The 22,463-nt window shown below is 42.2% G+C and overlaps 1 protein-coding gene and 1 pseudogene across 1 annotated transcript in view; one reads left to right on the top strand and one right to left on the bottom strand.

The window, feature by feature from the left end:
• Positions 1 to 12,986: 12,986 nt before the first annotated feature.
• Positions 12,987 to 13,892, bottom strand: LOC118455460 (uncharacterized; annotated as a pseudogene).
• Positions 13,893 to 15,947: 2,055 nt separating this feature from the next.
• fam110b (family with sequence similarity 110 member B) overlaps positions 15,948 to 22,463 on the top strand; it is a 54,990-nt gene continuing 48,474 nt past the window's right edge. Inside the window, exon 1 of the mRNA XM_006806187.3 lies at positions 15,948 to 16,113. The gene's annotated coding sequence lies outside the window, so the exon portion shown is untranslated. The remainder of the gene's footprint in view (positions 16,114 to 22,463) is intronic.

Below are 22,463 nucleotides of genomic sequence, written 5' to 3'. Positions count from 1 at the left end.
CGCAAAAAAAGACATAAACACAAAGAGTGGACCCACCGACGCATTAAAAATCAGTGAGCTGTCGCCCCGAGGCCATGTCCATGAGAAAGGCGACAGCTTACTGATTCTGATGCGTTGGGTCCGCGCTTTGTGTTTACGTCCTGGTGCAGAATCCGTGTACATGCTCTCATTTACTGTTTTAGCTGTTTGGTGGTTGTCGAAATTTTGCGAGGTTTAAACAGAGATTCTGGCGTTTCATGAATTTTAATGAATCGATATCACGTTATCCAAGCTAGAATCTATTTTAATCGATAAATCGATAATCAAAACCCACGCTACTAACAAGCTGGTCTACACCATGGCAGCAGTGATCAGTAAGATGCTACAAGTTGAACAGCCACATAGAGCAATACCCTCCATTGAGAAGGAGGCTAGAGGTTAAAATCAAGTTAGCACAGAGGGAGGTTAGATAACTATCGGAGCTACAGAAAGGTGCGACAAAGAAGGTGCCTAAGAAGTACAGCAAGCTGTCCATACCTGAGGCCTTGGAAACAGCCAAGCAAGGCTAAGTGGAAGGAAGGAGGCCAGGGACTGGTGAGTGTCAGTACCACAGTCCATGAACATCCAGGAAGATGGCCCCAACCAACCGTGTGCTCAGTGAATACCTCCGGCAGCGGAAACCCAAGAAAGAGGAGGAACCATCATGGAAGGACAGGCCCCTGCATGATATGCACCACCGGCAGATAGAGGAGGTGGCTGATATCCAGAAATCCTACCAGTGGCTGGATAAAGCTGCACTGGAAGACAGCACAGAGGCACTAATCATAGCAGCACAGGAACAAGCTCTGAGCACAAGATCCATAGAGGCTGGGGTCTATCACACCAGGCAAGACCCCAGGTGCAGGCTGTGTAAAGACCCTGAGACAATCCAGCACATAACAGCAGGGTCAGGATGCTAGCAGGCAAGGCATACGTGGAACACCATAACCAAGTGGCCGGCATAGTGTACAGGAACATCTGTGCCGAGTATAACCTGGAAGTCCCGAGGTCAAAATGGGACACGCCCCCAAGGGTGGTGGAGAATGACCGAGCTAAGATCCTGTGGGACTTCCAGATACAGACGGACAAAATGGTGGTGGCTAACCAACCGGACATAGTTGTGGTAGACAAACAGAAGAAGACGACCGTAGTGATAGATGTAGCGGTTCCGAAAGACAGCAACATCAGGAAGAAGGAACACGAGAAGTTTAAGAAGTACCAGGGGCTCAGAGAAGATTTCGAGGTGATGTGGAGGGTGAAGGTAACAGTGGTCCCTGTTTGCTTGAGACTAACAAGCTGATCTGCACCACGGCAGCACTGATCAGTGAGATGCTTGGCTACAAGTTGAACAGCCATAAGGAGCAGTACCCTCCATTGGGAAGGAGGCTAGAGGTTAAAATCAAGGTAGCACAGAGGGAGGTTAGCCAACTATCGGAGCTCCAGAAAGGAGCTGCAATGAAGAAGGTGCCTAAGAAGTACAGCAAGCTGTCCATACCCGAGGCCTTGGAAACTGCCAAGCCAAGAGTCAAAGCCTTGGCCAGCTGCCTGTGGAGGTACACAAGATTGAGAGATAGAAGGCAAGAGAATTTGCATGATTTAAATCTGTGTTCTCTGTCCTTGTTGCTTTGCTATGATCTTTTTGTGCAAACCACCTCCTCCCCATCTCCACATCCATCTCATAGACACCACAGCCAGAGCTCTATTCACACTTCAATCTCCATCTTCACCGCCACCAGCATCTAGACTTCTGTCTCTTTTTTGGCCAAGTTATAGTTGCTAGATTTCCTTTCCTGCTCAATATGAGGGCTTTTGGGGGTTTTTTAATCACAAAAGATATTTGACTGGCTGGAAACATACCCTCATTTAGGTTTGACAGTGTAGATAATTGTAGATGACGATAGCATGAATGGAGGCTGTGGTTTTAGGAAGGCCTCAGAGGGGACTGGTGGCAGCTCTTAGATATCCAAGGACGGCCTCTCCGAGAAGTAGTGATGACTGTGGGTTACAAAGGTTGAAGATTTTTTCATTCACTGAAGCATGCTGGCAAAAATGCAAATGGAATAGCAGAAGAAGAGATCAGAACAAATTGTAGATGAAGAGAGAACTTCATGGAAGAGTGAGGGGAACCTTGAATCAGGTAACACAGGCTGACTCTGGCAGTGAAGCATGCTGGGATTTCATTACCTATAAGCTCATAAAGCTTATAGGTAATCTTGAACTCGAATCTTTACTAATTTTCTTCATTTGCAGAAGGTAGCAATGACTACTGGGTAGATTTCATAATGAAAGAAGGTGATGAAGGCAGTTTTGGTACTGGTTGAATCCAGAAGGCTGATTAGAGGAGAACTATCACTATTAATAAAATAAAATAAAATAAAATAAAATAAAATATTTTTAAAAAGAAAACATCTCTGTAAAACGTCTGTCTTAATATTTTTCGAGGCGCAGTCTGTATTATGAAGTCACTTTTTCTTGTCTTACTTCCAAGTATTTTACAGGGAAGGAGACAAAGATTGCATTTTAAGTAAGTTTAAATACTTAAAATTAAAATTAATTATTAATGTAAATTGCTTACAAAGTATTTTAACACAGCAAATCCCGCATGTCCAAATTAGTCAGATTTGATTTCAACTCTATTAAAGTGTCTATATGGGTCCACACCAGGGAGAGTTAATTTAACTCTTTTTGGAGAGTCGGTACGTTAACTCTGACTGAACCAAGCACGGCAAACAACTCAGAAATATGTAGAGCAAAATGTTCTGAAACGGCTTCACTTCAGCTTCGATTGGAGCCTATGGTGCTGGGGGCGGAGTCTGTGAATTTACTCTATTGGTGTCATAGCCCCTGTAGGAGTTCAGAGTTAAGAGGTCAAGAGTTAATGTTTCCATTGTAACACCTCCAGATTTGACATAGAAACACTCATTGTTAACACTCGATTTTAACTACTATCATTTTACACCTCGGAGTTACATTAAAAGAGTGTGACTCTACTTAGAGTAAAATTAACTCTAAGACTACTAACACCAAAACATTTAATGCTTTTGAATTGCTGTGAAGTTACTTATGGTGTACTTTGTGGTAACTGCGACACGGCGGGACCACAGATTCGGTGTTGGATCCATTTTATTTATTCTGGCTGCAGCTCTCGGCTGTCAGCTGCACATCACACCACAAAACTACTTGCAACTCTCACCCAAACCCTGATTCCCCATGTTTGAACATGGGGGGCATGATTGCAGATGCCATGCAGACCACGCCCCACCACATACTTAAACTTACTTAAAATGCAATCTGTGTCTCCTTCCCTGTAAAATAACAGAAAACAAGCAATATTTATACATTTTACATCGTATGAGGCACAGGCTGCATTCATGGAGTCACTTAAACAGACACAACTTCAAGGTATTTTACAGAGAAAGAAACACTAAGATAGATTTCTGAAAACTGACTTAGTGTGAAGCTGTTCCTCCAGCACAGAGAGCTGCAAAACCCCTCAGGAAAATCTAACTCTCCAGCCACAGACAAAAACCTGTAAAATGCTGTCTGGGTTGATGTTGCTGCTGATGTTAGCAGAGTGCTTCTGACCCATGTGGACAGTGGAGAGCTGCCCTAACAAACTGAAAAGAGACGTAAAATGAAAAAACCCAAACAGGATTTCCATAAAGGCCATTTTGGAATCAGTAATCAAATATTGATCACAAATATACAGAAAATTATTGATTTATCTTTCAGTTAAATATGAATGTGTTCCTTAACTGTAAGCAGTTAAGATGCCGTTTGATTTACATCTTTCATGTACCCAGCACGTTTGTCATGGCCCACTGGTAAACATTGGTGTAATCTCAGGGGAAATAGCTTATTGTAGGGATTCTAGATCGATAGCTCTAATATTAATAGGGTCACAATGGGTTCCAGTCTGTGGCAGGACTTACAGTGAGACAGACATTAGAGTAGCAAGTCTGTTTAAAACGACTGCAAGCTGGCTACAACTATATGTATGACCACGTGTCTCTGTGCCCACGGTCCACTTCTCAGGAACCTGCAGTTCATCTTTAGTCTACTTTAAACAGACCTCACAAAGTCCAGTATTTTGCATTGAGTATGATACCTTTGGTCATACATCTCCTCACCACCTTCATTTTAACAATTCTGAAATGAGTGAGCCTGCGGCTCGGTTCACTCTGGCACAGCTGGCTGCCGGCGGAGCCAGCGGGCACGCCGGTGCAGCCCCCTCTGGCTTCTGCCCGGTGGCTACTGGGTGACCCCTCGTCTGGGGATCCTCAGCCCTTCCCATGAAGGTGACACGGATGCCCCTCCGGTGGTCCTCCTTGGGCTCTTGCACTCTGGGGCCTCTGGATGTCTGGGGCCTGTAGAGGATGATAACAACCTTCTGAACAAACTAGGTGTAGAAGGCTCCTACTGGCCCATATCTATGGAGCTGATTTCTGCTAACAATGCCCGTTGTATGGACTGATAACATGCGAATCGGGCGCCCATTGCCTTTTATGGTTGACTCCAGGTATTTAAACTTCCTTGCATCTTCAGTATGATACAGTACCTATCTCCCTCTCATTCACACACATCACAAAGAGCCTCTAATGTTTAATAGCAGTAATACTCTTCACTTCTGTGTGTGATTTTCTACATTTGGCAGAGCAGCAGCCTGTGCTCACAGATGGTGACGCTGTGAGAGACGGTGGTGTTTCCTCAGAAGAGCTACCAGAGGGCACAAGTCCTGTGCTGTGTCATCAAATGTATATTCTACATCTTCTGTGCTTGCAGATGCAGAGGCTCTGTGGAGGTTAGACAAAGCAAAGAAAATGAAGATTCTTATCTGATCTCTCATAAGAGGCAGAAGATAAACCATCCACAGCTAGAAAAGAAAGAGTTGTGACCTCTCGTGTTGTACGTAGTGTGTTCTTTACATTTTACTGTGATTTTTGTTGGCTGATGTTTAGAGGAGGAATGGAGAGTGGAATGAGATGCAGATGTTTTCACTGTCTAATGAAGTGTGTAAATCTTTAATAATATTTATGGATCAGTGGATAAACTTGTCTCCACTTTCTAATGAGACACTCTTAGAGACAGACGATCTGAGCATTTTAGCCTTAAACTCTCGTACTTTCAAATACACAAACGTTTTTAAAGGACAAAACTTAACATCCAACTTTGACCATAATTCAGACACATCATTGCATGTGTGTTTTCAAACTTCCACAGATGGGCAGGATATCGCTGTCAGGCTGTCCAACCAGCCAACTTCAACAAAAGAACACACAGATGAGTTCCTGCGACATTCAGCATCTGATTTTTCTTGGTCTGTCTGCTTCTGCTGTATAGTTACCTACAGTAACCATCATGCGGTCACTCTAAACACACGCCACATCACGATTTCTTCTTGTTCTCTTCAATCTTGAAGTGTCAAACAGTTGGAAAGGAAACCATGCCAGTGTGCTGTGATGTTTCACCAGCATGTGCCAGATGCTGTTCTTGCCATTCATAGTTACCATAGGCAGCCCCGCCCACCTCAGGACCTCCCTGTGTCATGTATGACTATGAAGATGAAAACGAGCAGAACTAAGACTGTAAAAATCCATGAACAGAATGTTTAAATGCTTTTTAATTATTTATGAATCATTAGTATGTTTGTGTGTTTTGTCTTGTTTTTGGCATTGTTACTAACAAAGTTCACCAAACTCAGACAGTTTACATTCTGTATGTGTTTTCATCTTTACCAGCCACACTCAATTGTTGACTCAGTGACTTTTTCAAATACTCAAGTAGTCCAGGTAACCCTTGCTCTCAGTAAGTTGGAAGTAATTTCCATATTAATTTGTAATCTCTACTCTTTCTGTTGCCTTTAACAGTTTTTCTCCTTTGTAACCGAGCTTGTAAACAGCTGCGTCTCTTTGTTCCCACATCACCGCCTCTGCGTGTCCTCTTCCTCTGTGACACAGATGTTTTCATTTTAATAACACAGCTTTCCCACAGTGAGTTATTATCTTTCATGAGGTAAATTTGAAAGTCCAGTATTTCAAAGCAGATGGGATTAGGAACAATACTGTCTGTTAGGTTTTGTATTGTTGATTGTCATTTATGCTTAGAAATATCTACTTATATATGCTTAGAGTTTCATAATTAGTTGTAGATGGGTAGAGGTTTGATCCTTAATAGTCGGCAAACTTTGTGTGCAGTCCAGAGCACTCTGGGAGCTTGGGAGAGGTCGTACCTTGTCTTATTGTTTTATGGTAGGATAAACGTAGCTATGTCTGTTTTAGGCTAAGTGCCTTTTGTTTAGATGAACTGCTGGACTTCCAGACCAGCAGGTTTAGGGAAGTCTTTATGGGGTCACACTCTGACCACACACACACACACACACACACACACACACACACACACTTACACAACGCACAGGCAAGGTACTCTTTGTGTGTATGTAGACGTCATATGTTAATGAACCTATGTATATTCATGTAACCTCAATAAAAGAGCAGTGTTACGGGGGGCCAAGCGAAGGAACGGCGTTTGTCCGGTTCTCTCCCGTGCACGAGCCACATGAAGAACTTTGCCTACTCGTGTCTTGCTTTGCTGTGTAATTATATTGTCTTCAACGTTCCAGCGAATAGGTTTAAGCTACAAACCTATCACTGTCACTTATTTACAAAGTGTCGTTTTTCTAATTATGTTAAGAAGTATGCTGTTAATAATGCTGTTAGTCATGTATAGATTAGAGATGGTGACTCTAACTTTACAGAAGTCATCATAAATAGTGATCGTTCGCTATGAGAGTCTGACAAACATTTTTCTTGTCAGTTGGGAAGAAAATGACCTCAAAATGTTAGACTTTTTTTCTATTTTATTTTTATTTTTCGCTCCTTTTCTTTTATACTTGAAACTTTAAAGTTACTCATGTAACACTGATGTTTATTAAGCTAGGGTTAGCAATTCAGATATATGTAATCGATATTACTCTTGTTGGATTTAACAAATATCTAGGAATTTGTATTATAATTCAATTTACATGTAATATTCTTTCATTTGATAACCACATATCCTCCCAGACTCATGGTGGGGCAGGGATGTGTCCTGGGATCCCTGAGTAAAAGGCAGTGTACATCCACATCATAATTATATTCAATATTTGGTTAAAAGAATATGAATGTAAACAAAAATCAAAGTAGGATTCTTGCAAATGAGAACATGGCTGTTTGTATTCAAGTCCGTCTTTGACTCTATCGTCCGCCTGATCCATCAAACCTCCAGCCAGTAAACCTTAGTCATGACTAGGGATGGGTACCGGTATCCGGTGCCACGATGGCACCGGTTCTGACATAAACGGTAGTAACCAGACCGAAAAGCAGCGCACATTTCGGTGCTTTTTTTTCCTGAGCTGTGATACACTTTCTTCTTCTTTACATTTGTATTGGCGGTTGGCAAACAACTGAAAGGTGCATTACCGCCACCAACTGGTATGGAATGATACACTTTAGATTCTAGCCAATCATTTTACGTTTCCGAGGATAGTAGGCGGGTCCAGGTACGTACGTTCTTTTAGAGCAGAGCTACAGATTAAAAATGCCCAAGGCGAAGCGGTCAAAAGTCTGGCTGTACTTCACAGCAAAAGATGCAAACTCAGCAGCTGCAACAAGTGCTTTAAGTTGATACTGTGATACTGTCAAAGGAGGTAACACCTCGAATCTGATGAAACACCTGGCGACGCATAGTGTTTTTTTAAAAGCCGAGAAATGCACCGTATTTGATAGCTTGCTGCGAGACCTCACACCGAGCACATCTACTGCGGGTGTGGTGCCTGTTATCTGACCCGGAGTTAGCAACATCGGTAGCTTAATGTTGTTCGTGTGTAATTTACGTTGAGTAGGCTAACCACGTTATTACATTAATGCATGTAAGGTGAACTAGCAAACATCATCATAGCTACATGCGGCTGTCTTCTTGTGTGATGGCAGATACTCCCTTCACCCTGGACAAAAAGGCTAAAATGACCAAAGAAAAAGTGGAAAACAGTTAAACATGAGAGGTTTTTGGACAAAGTTTGTGTTTTTTCCATTGTTTAAGCTGCTTCCAGCCAAGAGTGATACCATATATGCCCCATAGCTGCAGAAAAGGCTAACATTGTTATCTTTTTACAAAAAAACAGCTGAACATGAGAGGCTTTTGGACCAATTTTGTGTTCTCCATTCTTTAAGCACCGGTTTGATCACCGTTTAAGCACCGGCACCGTTTCAAAAGTACCGGTTTGGCACCGGTATCGGATAAAACCTAAACGATACCCATCCCTAGTCATGACATTATTAAAGGTAACAATGTAAAAAATGACACAGTCTGAATATAAAGTGCATTTAAACTCCACTTCAGTGAATTATATGAATGTCCAAGGAGTCATTCAGGACTGTAAAACATTAACTAAAGAGCCTGGTCTTTATCATTAAACCTGTTGTTGCTTCATTCTTCTATTTTATATCAGATACTCTAAAGGTTTTAGTAAAGTTGCATTGTTATTGTGAGGCAAAGTGACAGTATATGTGTGTGTGTTAGTGTGTGTGTGTCACCAACAGCTATAAAAGGCTTTTTATTAAAGGAGAAAGTGGGGTTTGAATGCGAGTTACAGCAGACTGTCAGCACTTTGAAATGGAACGCAGCCCTCCGACGGCGTACAGCCAACAACAGGAATAGGATGCGCCGTCCACCCAAAAACAGCAAACACCATAGCAACCGCCTAGCATGAGCTTACAACATATCCAGTCTTCATAACTATCAAACATATGAAATAATTTGCAAACAGTGAAAGTGTTACAGCTGTACAGAGCTATATCTTTGGAAGCTGCTAACATGTAATAATGTAAAATGTGATGTAACCATGGAGACCATAACTCAGTCATGTTAGCTAGCACTGACTGAGGTGATCGAGCCTCCACACACAGCACAGGATAAAGACGTTTCTTGAATATAGATTTGAGGTTATGGTCAACAGGAAGTAAATTTGCTTTCTTTGACAGTTTCAGCCTACAAATGTGCACTGTCTAAATATTACAACAGTCGAAGAATAAAGTTTTGTCTCAGAAATAAGCAGAGCTGTTCATGTTTGCCATTATAGTTTTATTTGTTGAGAGAATTATGAATTTCACACTGTGTATCTAATGAAAGAGAGTTTGAATAGTCTATTTCATTCCTTTGCCCTCTGAGAGCAGGATAATCACTGACAGTTATAGTTTAGCAAACTTCAGTCAAATCATGAAACAGTAGATACAGGTAGAAACTGGGTCAGATTCTTGCTTAGTCAAAAGCAGATACGTCCTGAGTTCAGTCTGTCAAATTAAAAAAGAAACTACAGCATGTACGTCACAGTCTGGCAGAGGCAGACTATGGGGAGTGGAGAGGTTGGACCCAAGTGCGTACATGCAAAATAACAAGACTTAATATTAACTGAAAACGAGCCGTTTATTGAAACTGATTTTAGCAAAGAAAAACTAAAGTAAAGACAAAACTAAATCATAACCTAAACTGGGTGAGCTAAACATAACAAAACCCTGGAACATAGACATAGACATCGAGACCTGGCATGGAGACAAGGTAGGATAGCAGACGCTCAAAAGGCGAAAAGAATGAACACACACAGACTAAAAGCACACAGGAGGTGATCAGGGGAAGAGGAAACACATGGGGAAAAACAGCTGACACAAATGAACATAATGGTCGTGTCCAAATTCATGGGCTGCTTCCTCCTGAGGCCGCATTTGTAGACCGATTACGTCACAGCGACGCGCCGAAGGCTGTCCAAATTCGTAGACTCCTCCGAATGCAGCCGACAAATGCGTGCTCCTTTCCCCCGAATTTGAATGAGGGGTCGGGTGTGTCCTTCGTGCCTCACCATATCCCAGAATTCATAGCGTGGCCCAGCCAAACTCCAGTTTCCAACAATGGCGGCCGCTACTAAGTTTTAAAATTACTCTTATTAATCTTTCTGGGTCACAAAATAAACGTTTAACATATTTTCAGTTGAGAAAGTAGCTGTGTAAACATCAAATATCTGCTCGGTTTATCAAGATATTGCATATTTGCAAAAGTGCTCCGACGTTTTCGGAGCATCTGTTACCCACCAGCTCGATAGCTAGCCGAGAGCTCGAGGGTTACTGATGCGGCCGAGAACGGCACAACACCCGGCACATCATTTTCAGATCACCGCGGACTGTAATTGTTGTCTTTTTTCGGTGTTTTATTTGTTTCGGAGTAAATCGATTTGGCTGAGATTAAAGTTATTAGATTAGATAAAATAAAACTTTATTAATCCCCCGGGTGGGTTCCTACGGGATTTTCACACAGCTGAATAAATGTCAAACAGAAAACTGATTAAACAGAAGTATGAGACAGTCGAGAGTTTACGCCAGTGTCCTGTTATATTGCAGATAGCAAGGAGCAGACGGCCGAGTTTATTAAACTCCACCGAGACAGCGGTGACGCTAATCTGAAGGCTAGACCGTCCAATTTCCCAAGCCGTTTACTTCCGGCCTACCCGACCTTCTGAGGACCCGGCCCACGTAGACCGCGAAGGCCGGGTCCTCAGGAGGATGCAGCCCATGAATTTCGACACGACCTATGTCATGTCACTTTGCTGTTAGGGTTCGTGAGTTTCTCCAAGGTGTTTAACTGGCAGTGAATGTGAGCAGGGCTTCTAGCTTGGAAGCACATCAGTGGCTAACCCCCACTGGTTATCTTTGGTTGCAGTTAACTTGGGAGGTAGGTGTGGTCTCCCACGACAAGATGAAAAACAATTATCTAGGATACATACATTTCATAATGCATGCATATATCAATTCAATCTGGCTTGAAGTCTGCTATATTTTAACATCAGTCTCGTAGAAACTTGGGATCTGAATTGCAAACATGTTACAGTTAACCTGTCGCTGGTTAGTGCAAATGGCTCATTGGGACATAGAAACCTGACATCTATGTCAAAGAATATCCAACGTGTAAAAGCTGTTTACGGTCAGAATCTTTTCAAAAACTCTAATTGTTAAATCCAGAATTGAATTCAAAATCCTGCTGCTTACATGCAAGGTCTTAAATAATCAGGCCCCATCTTATCTTAATGACCTTGTAGTACCATATCACCCTATTAGAGCACTTCGCTCTCGCTCTGCAGGCCTACTTGTTGTTCCTAGAGTATTTAAAAGTAGAATGGGAGGCAGAGCCTTCAGTTTTCAGGCCCCTCTTCTGTGGAACCAGCTTCCAGTTTGGATTCAGGAGACAAACACTATCTCTACTTTTAAGATTCAAACTTTCCTTTTTTTTTCCTTTTTCCTTTTTTATATTATATTATATTTTTACATGCTGTGGAGCCATTTTTGGGAGCATTTCAAGTTGATATACATCAATACAACCATTACAGCCCAAATTTTAATAATATGTCTGCATTAAGTGCATAGTAATTACATAAATTGCAAAAAAGTGCAATAAACTACAAAAAATTGAAAATCGTTTTTGTTTTTTTAACATATATTACTAGTTAGAGAAATTTAAGAGGCTTATCCCTCAAAACTGTAAATACAAAAGTTGCACAAAATAGTTTCCCACCACAGGAAATTTATTTTGAGTGTCTTCATAGTTTTATTTTTGAAATACACCAATTTTTATATACTGCAGGAAAAACGAAAATAAATATTATAGTGCAAATTAGTGATGGTAAATTCGATTCTTTTTTACTGAATCGAGTTTTAATGAGTCACTCACCAAAGTGAATCTGATTTTTTGAGTCATTTGATTCACTGAGTCAGTTGACCAGAGAGTGCAAAAAGTTTACATTTTCACTCAAACTTAATTTGTTTCTCTTTTCATGTAAATCCTACTGCTAAGATGAGTGATTCTAAAAGAAAACAACTATTTTATAGAGCAGAAAAGAGCAAAAACATTTCTAAAATTAAGCAATTTCCTATCAAAATTGCTTAATAAACATTTATTTTGTTTATTCTTATTTTATTAGTATTTTCCTTAAATGTGTTAAATATATATTTTCTCATCTAAATGTCCACTGAGCTGTGAGCCAGGGGGCGGTAATGCGCCTTAACATTGGTTGCCAACCAAGAAGAAGAAGAAGCTGTGAGCCAGGAGGGAGGGGGTGAGTAGCTCAAATATGCTGTTAGCATGTTAGCAGATCGATGCTACTGTGAACCGAGGAGCTATATTCTTGATGTGAGCTTCTACTCAGGGTTTTTTCTTCCAGTTCAGAGCAGAAATTTTTTGTTAAGATACTGGATGTTGTGTTTTTCTCCACAATTTTAATTATAAGCTAGATACATTGCTGCTAACAGCAACAGGGATGAGTCAGTGAGTCAGTTGGGCTTGTGAATCATGATTCATGAGTCAGTAAAGTGATTCTCGAGTATTGAACGATTCGTTCATGATTCGCGCATCACTAATGCAAATTTGCAAAAAAGCAGCATATGCATGAAAATAAACTATTTCCAGCAGTGCAATTTGAGTCCTAAGCATCCCAGAAATGACACAGAAAGTCATAAAGTCAAAGATAACTTTTAAAAACACCAGTATAGGCTCATGAGGCCCTGATGGTAAAAAACGACATTTCCCGAAAATGTCACTTCCGGTTTCGGGCAGGTCATGGCGGACATGAGAAAGTTCGCGCTGATGTGTATTCCCACGTAGGAAATGTTATGAACAGCTGATCAGATCGGCAAAGCGTGTTTCTGGAATATTATGTATTTGTTGCTGCAAGAAAAAAAAAATAGGGAACCACCCTCCACCTCATGATGCTTAATCGACGTAATCAACTTTAATTTGATGCAGTGTGAAAAAAAATGCACAGAAATCAATTATTTTTCAAGAATAATTAAATAGATTCAACATCTTTCTTCAACAGAACTGCAGACTGCACAGATGGAAAAAGTACTATAGCTTACTAGGGTATATTAGACTTAATCTTCTTCTTCTTCTTCCTAGCAGTTCATGTCCCACGACGCAGGGTCCACTATCTTGCATGCCTTCCTCCACTTCTTCCTATCAAGGGCGTCTTCTGGTGTAACATTCACAGCCTTCATATCATCCTTGATTCGGTCCATCCAGAGCTTTTTTGGTCTTCCTTTGGGCCTGTTTCCATCCAGATCTAATTGCTGGGCTGTCTTTGCGATGGAATTTTTATCGCTATGGACAACATGGTCGTACCATCGGAGCCTCGCCTCTCGCATCTTGTCTGTGATCGGTGTCACTCCCCATTGTTTCCTGACATCTTCGTTCCTCGCTCGGTCAAGTTGTGTGAGACCCAGAGGCCACCTCAGCATCTTCATCTCCATGGTGTGAAGAGCTTGTTCGTGTTTGGTCGTCGCTGGCCAGCACTCTGACCCGTAGAGTGCCACTGGGCGCACAATTGACTTCTAGACTTTTGCCTTAAGATAGATTGGCATTCTCTTGTCACAAAAGACTCCACTCACCTGATGACACTTCCTCCACGCTGTGTTGACACGGAGTCTGGCGTCTGGTAGAGCTTTGCAGTCCGAGGTGACAAGGGACCCGAGGTACTTGAATTGGGCAACTTTAGTCAGTGGCTCGCCGTCGATAGTGATGGTACTGTTGATCTGGGGGCCGCATTCAAGGTACTCAGTCTTCTTGATGTTCAGGTGCTTGCCGTTTTCGAAGAGCCGGTCTTTCCATGCTTGTAGGCACACATCATCTGCATACAGGAGGCTCCACGGATGTGGTGCTTGCAGATCAGCCATCGCGGTGTCCATACAGAGAGTGAACAGCAGGGGCGAGAGGGCCGAGCCCTGGTGGACGCCAACGGTAATCGAGAAGGCTGGTGATGCTCCCGCTGAACATCGGACCTCACTTGTGACATTACGGTAGAGCAGCTGAGTCCATGAACCTGGGCCAGCTCTCGGCTGCGTCCACTCAGAGTTCCAATGTTGATTGTTCCGAATCGTAGATGAGCTGGCTTCTAGTTACTATATACAGTAATGGACTTCTATACATTTTACATCAGATAAAAACTTTGGGTGTAAGATTCAGATAATTATTTATTAAAAGCTCGACATTTTAAATGAGAATAAGAAAGAAAAGTATGTCTTTGTGCCCCCTTTTCCCTGTTCATGCCCTATCGGCCCCCCTGGCTAAACTTTGCTAGATCCGCCCCTGCACAGTTACGTCAGCTGTAGAAAAAGATCCTGGTGTAGAAATAATATTAAATAAATTCTAACAACAGCTTATCAAGCTTAAACGTGCTGCTGTTGTTCAGCCACTGGTTTCCTCTTTCTGGTGAGAAGTGGGCAATAAACAAAGAAGAGAGACGGACTCACGACAGAAAAGCCGATCAGCTGATCATTGATCAGTTTCATGATTGAAGTAGCAGCAGGAGAGAGAGAAGAGACAGTCGTCCATATATCGGTTGTTAAGCTTAACGCTGAAATGCTTTACAAACATTCAGAGATGAACTTACACACTTGCTTTACTTCTCTCTGGGATAACTTCCTCGGAGATGCCAGTTTGGTAGCGAGGCTACAAAAGCTCAACCAGACAACAGGTCTCGTGCCACAGCCGCTCTATCACGTGACCACACTGCTCCGACGCGCTACGGTTATGAGCCGAGTTACGCCGTGTCGCAAGTTTTCTGAGGTGCTTTTTTGATATTTAATGGATCGGATTACATTTTTTATTTCTCTCCCATATCCGATCCAGTAATTTAGGTCAGTATCAGACCGATACCGATACCTAATATCGAATCGGTCCATCTCTAGTGTAATGGACTTTCACTTGTGCACCTATTCTGTGAAGCACACTTGTGCCGTCTGGACAGACAGCACGATTATTGAATACATTATTTCATGCATTAACTGCTGTTATGTAAAACAGTGACAATGGATTGAAACAGAAAAAAGCAAAAAAGAAATTGCAAGCATAAAAGGAAAAACACTGTAAATGTAAAAAGTCAGTGTCAGTGTTTATTTTTTCAGTTCACGTTTTTTTTTTTAATCTTTCAATTACATTTTGTTTTCAGTATCAAAACCAGACACTGCTCTGGCTTCATGTTACCCACCCAGGATACCAAGGTTGCCTGAAAATTCCTCTATCAGCAGGCTCTAATAAAAACCTTGCAACACTCCATTCCTGATCAAAACTTAAATCAGTGTTCATGTGTTTAATGGGGCAGTTTACAATGAAATTGTTCAGCCAGTTTTGGGGTGCTGCTGCAAGAAATGCTAAACCCGCTTCTTATTCTAGCTGCACATGCATGTGGGCCACCCAGCTGTCAAAAACAAGATTCGCACTGGCCCTTTAATGACTGGACCGCTCCATTCATTCCACAGGGGAGAACTCACCAACAAAGAACTAGATATGCCAACGTCTAACATAAATACAACGAGTCACGGTGGGAAAGTGAAGGACACCACGTAGAAAATCGAGATAAACGACTGTCTATGCTAAGAGTGGGTTTAAAATTAAGTAAAGAAGCAGACAGTCCAAGGCTGCTTTCCCGTTCAGCCGCATCTATCCACTTTATTGCAGGGGCTGAGCCCCCGTCAAGGTAGCCGCAGTAGTGGATCACTAAGCGGAAAACAAGGGTTTTTACCTTTCAAAATAAAAGTAAAAGTAGGCCAAGCTACAGTACATCAAAGGTATCTGTATATTAATTCATTCACTCATCACTCAATTATATTATGCTACAATATTTATTACGACTAGTCTTTCTGATTTTTTTATGCTTTTACATTCATTGTAAATCATTTTAACTGTTGTTTTTACGATTGGATGCATCTTATGATTGGATTTTATAAAATGCCAGTACGCCAACAAGTTATCAGAGGTTCACTAAAATCTGTTAGGGTATAATGAATATCTTCTTTGTCCTTTATAAACAGACAGCTATATTTAGTTGTCTATTTTAAACGTTAACGAGGGTCAAAGTCGACCATAATGCTTGAAGTTGTGACCGGAAGCGGCCTTCGTGCTGCCGCGCAGCCTCACAGCGGTGCTGCTGACTGGAAACAGGATGCTGTCAGGCCGAAGAGACGCTCTGACCTAACGGAGAGAAACCGCAGCATCATCCTTTGTTTTCTGGAGCTGGATATCCAGGTAAGGACAACTAACCAGCTCAGTTGTGATGCTAACCTGTCTGCATTTCATAGCTGCGATGGCTGAAACGGCACTGACACTTCTGATGAAACGCAGGACCTGTCTGTTTTTCTTCATTAGCAGTCTTGTCGTAACTAAGGCTATTGTTCGGGATAATGCGATCCAGTCAGGCGCTGAGGACACATCATATAACGCAGCACTTATCCGTTGTTCTGACGAAGCCTTATGAGAGGCGCTGATGTGATTTCGTGTGAGGTTAGGGGTGGTGGTGCAGAGCTAGCTCCCAGCGCAGGAGCACACAGGCATTCCGAGGTGTAACATCCATGGCTGTGCTGCTGTGACGGGGGGGTCGCGTTGCATTGCATTGCACTGCACCACCCCCACCAGCAGCAGCAGCAGTAGCAACGCGGGGACGCGCGCGCATGCAGGTGTAGTTGGTGTTGTCGCTTGTAAACAGCTCGTGACACATGGTATCACAGATAGGGACGCCTCTGAAATGCTTCGGGGACGTTTGTCTTCCTCCTCCATGTCACAGTGGCTGTAGATATACCTGCAGTATATGATGCTTATGCTAGCTTTGACCATTTTGTGCTTGTTCCACCCTTTAACCATAAGAAACACTGTCCACTTCCACTCTGTCTCTAGCAGTAGGTGGTTCTTTGGCTAGCTGCAGTTACACGGGAAATTCCACCTGTTAGCTGTAATGTCGTGAAGGACTTTCTAAATGACAACAGTGTGGAGCAGAGTCAGTTTGAATCAGATGACCAAAAAGCCGGACCAGTGTAACCCAGGGATCAAACTGACAGTAGATGGCCCTAAACTTTAAGCACTTGTTCTTAAATTCAGCCAAACAGCCAGTGTTACATCTATGTCAGCGTTTGGGAGCGTGGTGTAAATGAGCCTTTATACATTTGGTGCTTCGTGTCCACTTCAATTAAGGAAACAGGGAGAAAAGGCTGTGGCAACAAGTCGCTGTCAATATCGGTCCAGTTCAATTCAATTCAATTCAATTCAATTCAATTCAATTCAATTTTATTTATATAGCGCCAAATCACAACAAAAGTCGCCTCAAGGCGCTTCATAGATACAGAGAAAAACCCAACAATCATATGACCCCCTATGAGCAGCACTTTGGTGACAGTGGGAAGGAAAAACTCCCTTTTAACAGGAAGAAACCTCCGGCAGAACCAGGCTCAGGGAGGGGCGGGGCCATCTGCTGTGATTGGTTGGGGTGAGAGAAGGAAGACAGGATAAAGACATGCTGTGCAGTTCAACAGGGTAGAAAAGTGCTGTATAAGAACCAGTCCATTGACCAGTTTTAGTGTTGAATACAAATTTACAATGTGTGCTTCATCATCAGTAAGTATGGAGGAGGTCAGGAAAGTGATGGTTTAGGGTTGTATTTAATCCAGTAGTGTTAAAATTCATGGAATTACGAAAACTGAAAAGTACCGTCAGATTTGAGCTACCATCTGATTTGTTACAGCTTCATTTTTCAGCCTGACAATGATCCCAAACACGCTGCCACTGCGGTGAAAGCATTCATGGATTTAAAAACAAAATCACAAGAAACTCAGTGGGACATCAGTCATGGTGTTATTATTAGTAACACCAAGTATTATTGTTAACATTGTACAAACTCTGTTATGCAGCGTATATAGAATAGAATAATCCTTTAATTGTCCCACAAGGGGAAATTTGGTTGTAACAGCAACAGAAGAAAAGCACTTATACAAACAGAAACACACAATTTTTACATCATGGGATTGATTCAGTAAATCACTGTTACACATTTTCCTAGTGAAATATAAAGAAATGAGGCTGAAGAGGTTTGAACAGAAATGAAATCACTACTGTTACAATATATACTCTAGTCCAGCAGTCTCCAACCTTTTTTGCGTCACGGACCGGTTTATGCCCGACAATATTTTCACGGACCGGCCTTTAAGGTGTCGCAGATAAATACAACAAAATCAAACTAGTACCGGTACTGAAAAAAAGAAGATTTATTCATAACACACGTGAAAAGACCCAGGAAAACCGAGTTAAGGATAAAAACAATAACAAAATAACGCTGAAAACCGATAAAAACTCTGAAAACCAAACATTTCACACCTGAGCCTCAACTCTCGCGGGCCGGTACCAAACGACTCACAGACCGGTACCGGTCCGAGGCCCGGGGGTTGGGGACCGCTGATCTAGTACATGTGCTCAGCACGGTGGTTAGCACTGTTGCCGCACAGCAAGAAGGTCCTGAGTTCAATTCCAACATAAGGTCTTTCTGTGTGGAGTTTGCATGTTCTCCCCGTGTTTGTGTGGGTTCCCTCCGGGTACTCCGGCTTCCTCCCACCGTCCAAAGACTTAAGCTTGTGGGGATAGGTTAATTAGTTAATCCACTAGGTGTGAATGTGAGTGCGAATGGTTGTCTGTCCCTGTGTGTTAGCCCTGCGACAGACTGGCGACCTGTCCAGGGTGTACCCCGCCTCTCGCCCTATGACAGCTGGGATAGGCTCCAGCGCCCCCCGCGACCCTGAAAAGGAGAAGATGGACATGTGCTCAGCTTAAAAATCCCAGCCAACAGTACAACAGTGCTTTTTACATCATGGGTACGTTTACATTCATTAAGCTTGTCACATAGAGCAGCAGCTCACCGTCTGCTCTCTGGGCATCATTCCTGCATCTTCTAGTCATTCAGGGCAGCAAATAAGTCTTGATCACTTGCTTTGAGCACATAGAGTTTTGTGTGAAACTGTACACAGAATACAGTTTAGTATATGAGATACAAACCAAAAACAATGTCTCTGTATTTTAAGACTGAATAGTACAGTTCACAGTGCAGTGTTTCCCAGGAACCCCAGGTATGCTTTATGATTTAATTTTTCATCCTTCTGAGAAAACGGCACCATCAGTTTCCTTATAGGCCACATTTTTAAGCCCCGTCACTGCTGGACAGGCTCTCATCTTGCAGTCAGATGGACTCTGCTGCCATGGCCTGATTCTGGCAGCAGCAGTCAGTGCTTGGAAGGTCACTCTGTCCACAAGCTGCAGGTGGGAGACTGGTTCATGCATTGCTAAGCTGTAGTTCAGTGAGGCTAAAGAAAGGTCAGCATGTTGAAGATTGAGTTTTTGTTTAAAAAAGTCATTCAGATTAGACAAAGTTTAATCTGTGAAAATCCACGGCTCTTTAATCTGCAGCACTTTTCTGCTTTTAGTAACCAAAGTGTGAAAACTGCAGGGGTCAGCAAAACCAGCACGAGTGTGCATCACAGAACTGTTCGTGTGGTTCAAAGGATCTTTACATGAAATGTGAAACACTTTGTCTGAATGTGAAGGACACGTGTCTCACCTTTGTAAACGATGCTGTTCCTGTAAGGACTGCCAGCTCTTCAGTCGTGTACGTTTTTAACACCAGAGGAAATTACAGTGGTGTGAAAAAGTGTTTGCAACCTTCCTGAATTCCTGTTTTTATGTATGTTTGTCACACTTCAATGTAGAGCAGGGCGATATGACCAAAAATATTTATCACGATATACATTTGGAAATTTGCGATAACGATATAACTGACGATATAATTGATACGAGACAAAATACTTTACAACTCCACAACTTTATTAGTGCAAAAAACCATCAATGTATTTTCACTTAAACAAGCAGCTGTTTTTTATCTGCATTAAAGTTATATAAAAATGTAACAGTGCAAATTCCTCGCTGACAGTTTAACCAAAAGGCATTTCCAGTGGAAACTGGCCGACATATCCTCAGCATAACCATGTATAATATCCACAAAACTTAAAAACAGGTTGTACACACACAATACGGTAATATTATGTTGAAGCACAGTACGTATCACTCCGCGAGGCTCCGCCTACGATAGCCGTAATGCTCCGACAATCCATCAAGCGGTGCGGCTTCGTAGCTTAGCAAAGTCGTACTGAAACATTTGACAGATTTTCGAGCGCCGTGCACATAAAATCGTTTCGAGGTCAGTAAACACAACCAGAGTTCATACATAAGGCACACGGGATTATAAGGGGCTCTGTCGACTTTCAGAAAAATCAAAGGATTGATTTTAAGTGCGCCGTATTTTCCAAACAACACGGTAATAACGACGGCCCGCTAGCATGCGCTACCAAAAATAGTGCTTTGTTGTGTATCTGACGGACGAAAGCTAAACCAGTTCCACACTGAAGTTGCAGCATTTTTACAAACCAGTTCTGGTTCATCCGTTTCATTCAACGATCCACTTTCACTCTTCTCATTCTGCGTCGCCGCCATGCTTTTTGGCTATGTGCGTATGAAAACAAAGGCACTGCGCATGCACGTTTTACCCATATTCTATTGCCATATTTCATTTTCTTGTCGTTGCCCAACATTACACCGGTATTACCGTGAACAGTATGATATAGCCCAGCCCTACTTCAATGTTTCAGAGCATCAAACAAATGTAAATGTTAGACAAAGATAATATAAGTTCCATGTTTTCGTCACTTGTGGATAAACGGCTCTTACTGTGTTTGGCTGAAGTTACACAGCTTTAGCCTCAATAACCTTTTCAGACTCAGAGACCTGAGGGTTGTTTCTCATTTGTTCCTGAAGTTTCCTGGATCACCTTATTCTTGATGGAGAACAGGTGTGGCAGTAATCAGCAGCAGCAATGGCCTTTATACATCTAGTGTTTCATGTCCACTTTAAGAAGCCACACTTCCACTGAGTCCTGATGAGGCTTCAGTGAACACTGTGGTGCAGCTGAAGTACATCTTCATGTCATCTGCTGCTGGGTATTTTAGTCAGGACCACTATAGCCAATAGAAAACGTTTTCCATCTGCACCTTCCCAACTTTCCATGTGTATGTACATAGAAAACCTTCTGCCCTTTCGTGTGAACGCGAAACCTTGAGGGAGGCCAAGCAGCAGAAAACATGGCCACAGGGAAGCCACTAACTCCTCTGTTTATCCCCAACCAGGAGGTCTGAGTCAGAAGTGAACAATGTTGAATTTGACCAGCGGTTATTGAATCAAATTCTTGCTTTCTTACAGAGTCTAGTTTTTCTTCTCAATGAGCTAAAGTCTGCCAAAAAAAGCACAAACATGTGTGAAGAAGATGATATTTCCGCTTTTAAAGTAGGGCTGCACACTTTGCATAAAATGAGAATCACGATTTTTTTGCTTAGAATTGAGATCACGATTCTCTCACGATTTTCTTTTCCAGTATAAATATTTATTGCACTTATTAACTGCACATCAACTTCGTAACAGTTGAGACTGAACATAAAAACAATAAATAAACATAAAAACAACAAATGTCTCACGTTTTGCACAGTGTTGATGGAGCCATATCTTTGGTCAGGTGATAAGTGATAGCCTCCGTAATTTCTTTGTGCCTGCGGGAGTTCGACGGGTATAGGGAAGCGCTGTATAAGGTTCCCGTTATTGGTGTTTGGGTGGTTGACCGGGATTTTCTCCTTTCACTTTCTCGTCATCCCTGACGTGCTCTCCGTTGTTTTTCCTGCTAATTTTAGCAGCCAGCTTCAGTATCACGTGGTATAAGGCTCCGCCCTTGTCATCTGTTGAGCAGGAAGAGTGAGCGCTTGTTTTCATGCAGATTACGTCCCGGATCAAAATGCGGTACAATCGTCGTCTCTCTCTCTCTTTTTTTTTAAATCGTTGTCATTTGGAAATGAGATCGCACATAAGTATGAATCGAGATTGCGATTTTCTAACGATTAATCGTGCAGCCCTGTTTAAAAGTCACCATCAACATGACTGAAGCTGTTTTTTACAGTGCTGTCATTAACAGTACTGCACCAGTATTAAGTTTTCTCACTGTGTGGTCAGCAGTTAACTAGTGGTGTAACTTCCACTCTTCATTCAGATCGATGCTACATTGAGCCAGCATCAAAGAAGAAAGAAGAAAGATGGAAGAGCCCTTTATAAAACCTGACCTTTGCTTTGGTAACACTGCAGAGCTCTCACCTTGCTCTCCCTCTTCATCCTGTGCAAACTTAAGTGATGCAATAACCTTTTACATTAGTCTGGGCAGTGAGTTGCACAGTCTTTGCTTTGTTGTACAAACAAGCCTCGAGTTTAGTGCTTCCAGCTTCGACTGAGATATAGATTGAGGAAGTTTTACCTGAGAGCATGAGATGATGGGTTCCCAGGTATCTGTGATAAAACAAGTGAAGTTACAGACATCATGTATTAGCAGTTATTGAAAAGTGTTTTCTGCTGCTGCTTCTTCTTCTTCTTCTTCTTTAGAGTCAGTTCAGACAATCAGGTTAAACCCACTGCAGCAATGACTTGACCCCTTTAGAAGGAGCACATTCAAATGATGGAGGTAAATGAAGCAAACT

The sequence above is a fragment of the Neolamprologus brichardi genome, chromosome 14 (assembly GCF_056152115.1).
Source record: "Neolamprologus brichardi isolate AB-2024 chromosome 14, ASM5615211v1, whole genome shotgun sequence".
Taxonomy (NCBI): domain Eukaryota; kingdom Metazoa; phylum Chordata; class Actinopteri; order Cichliformes; family Cichlidae; genus Neolamprologus; species Neolamprologus brichardi.
This window is presented reverse-complemented; position numbering and strand designations above follow the sequence as displayed.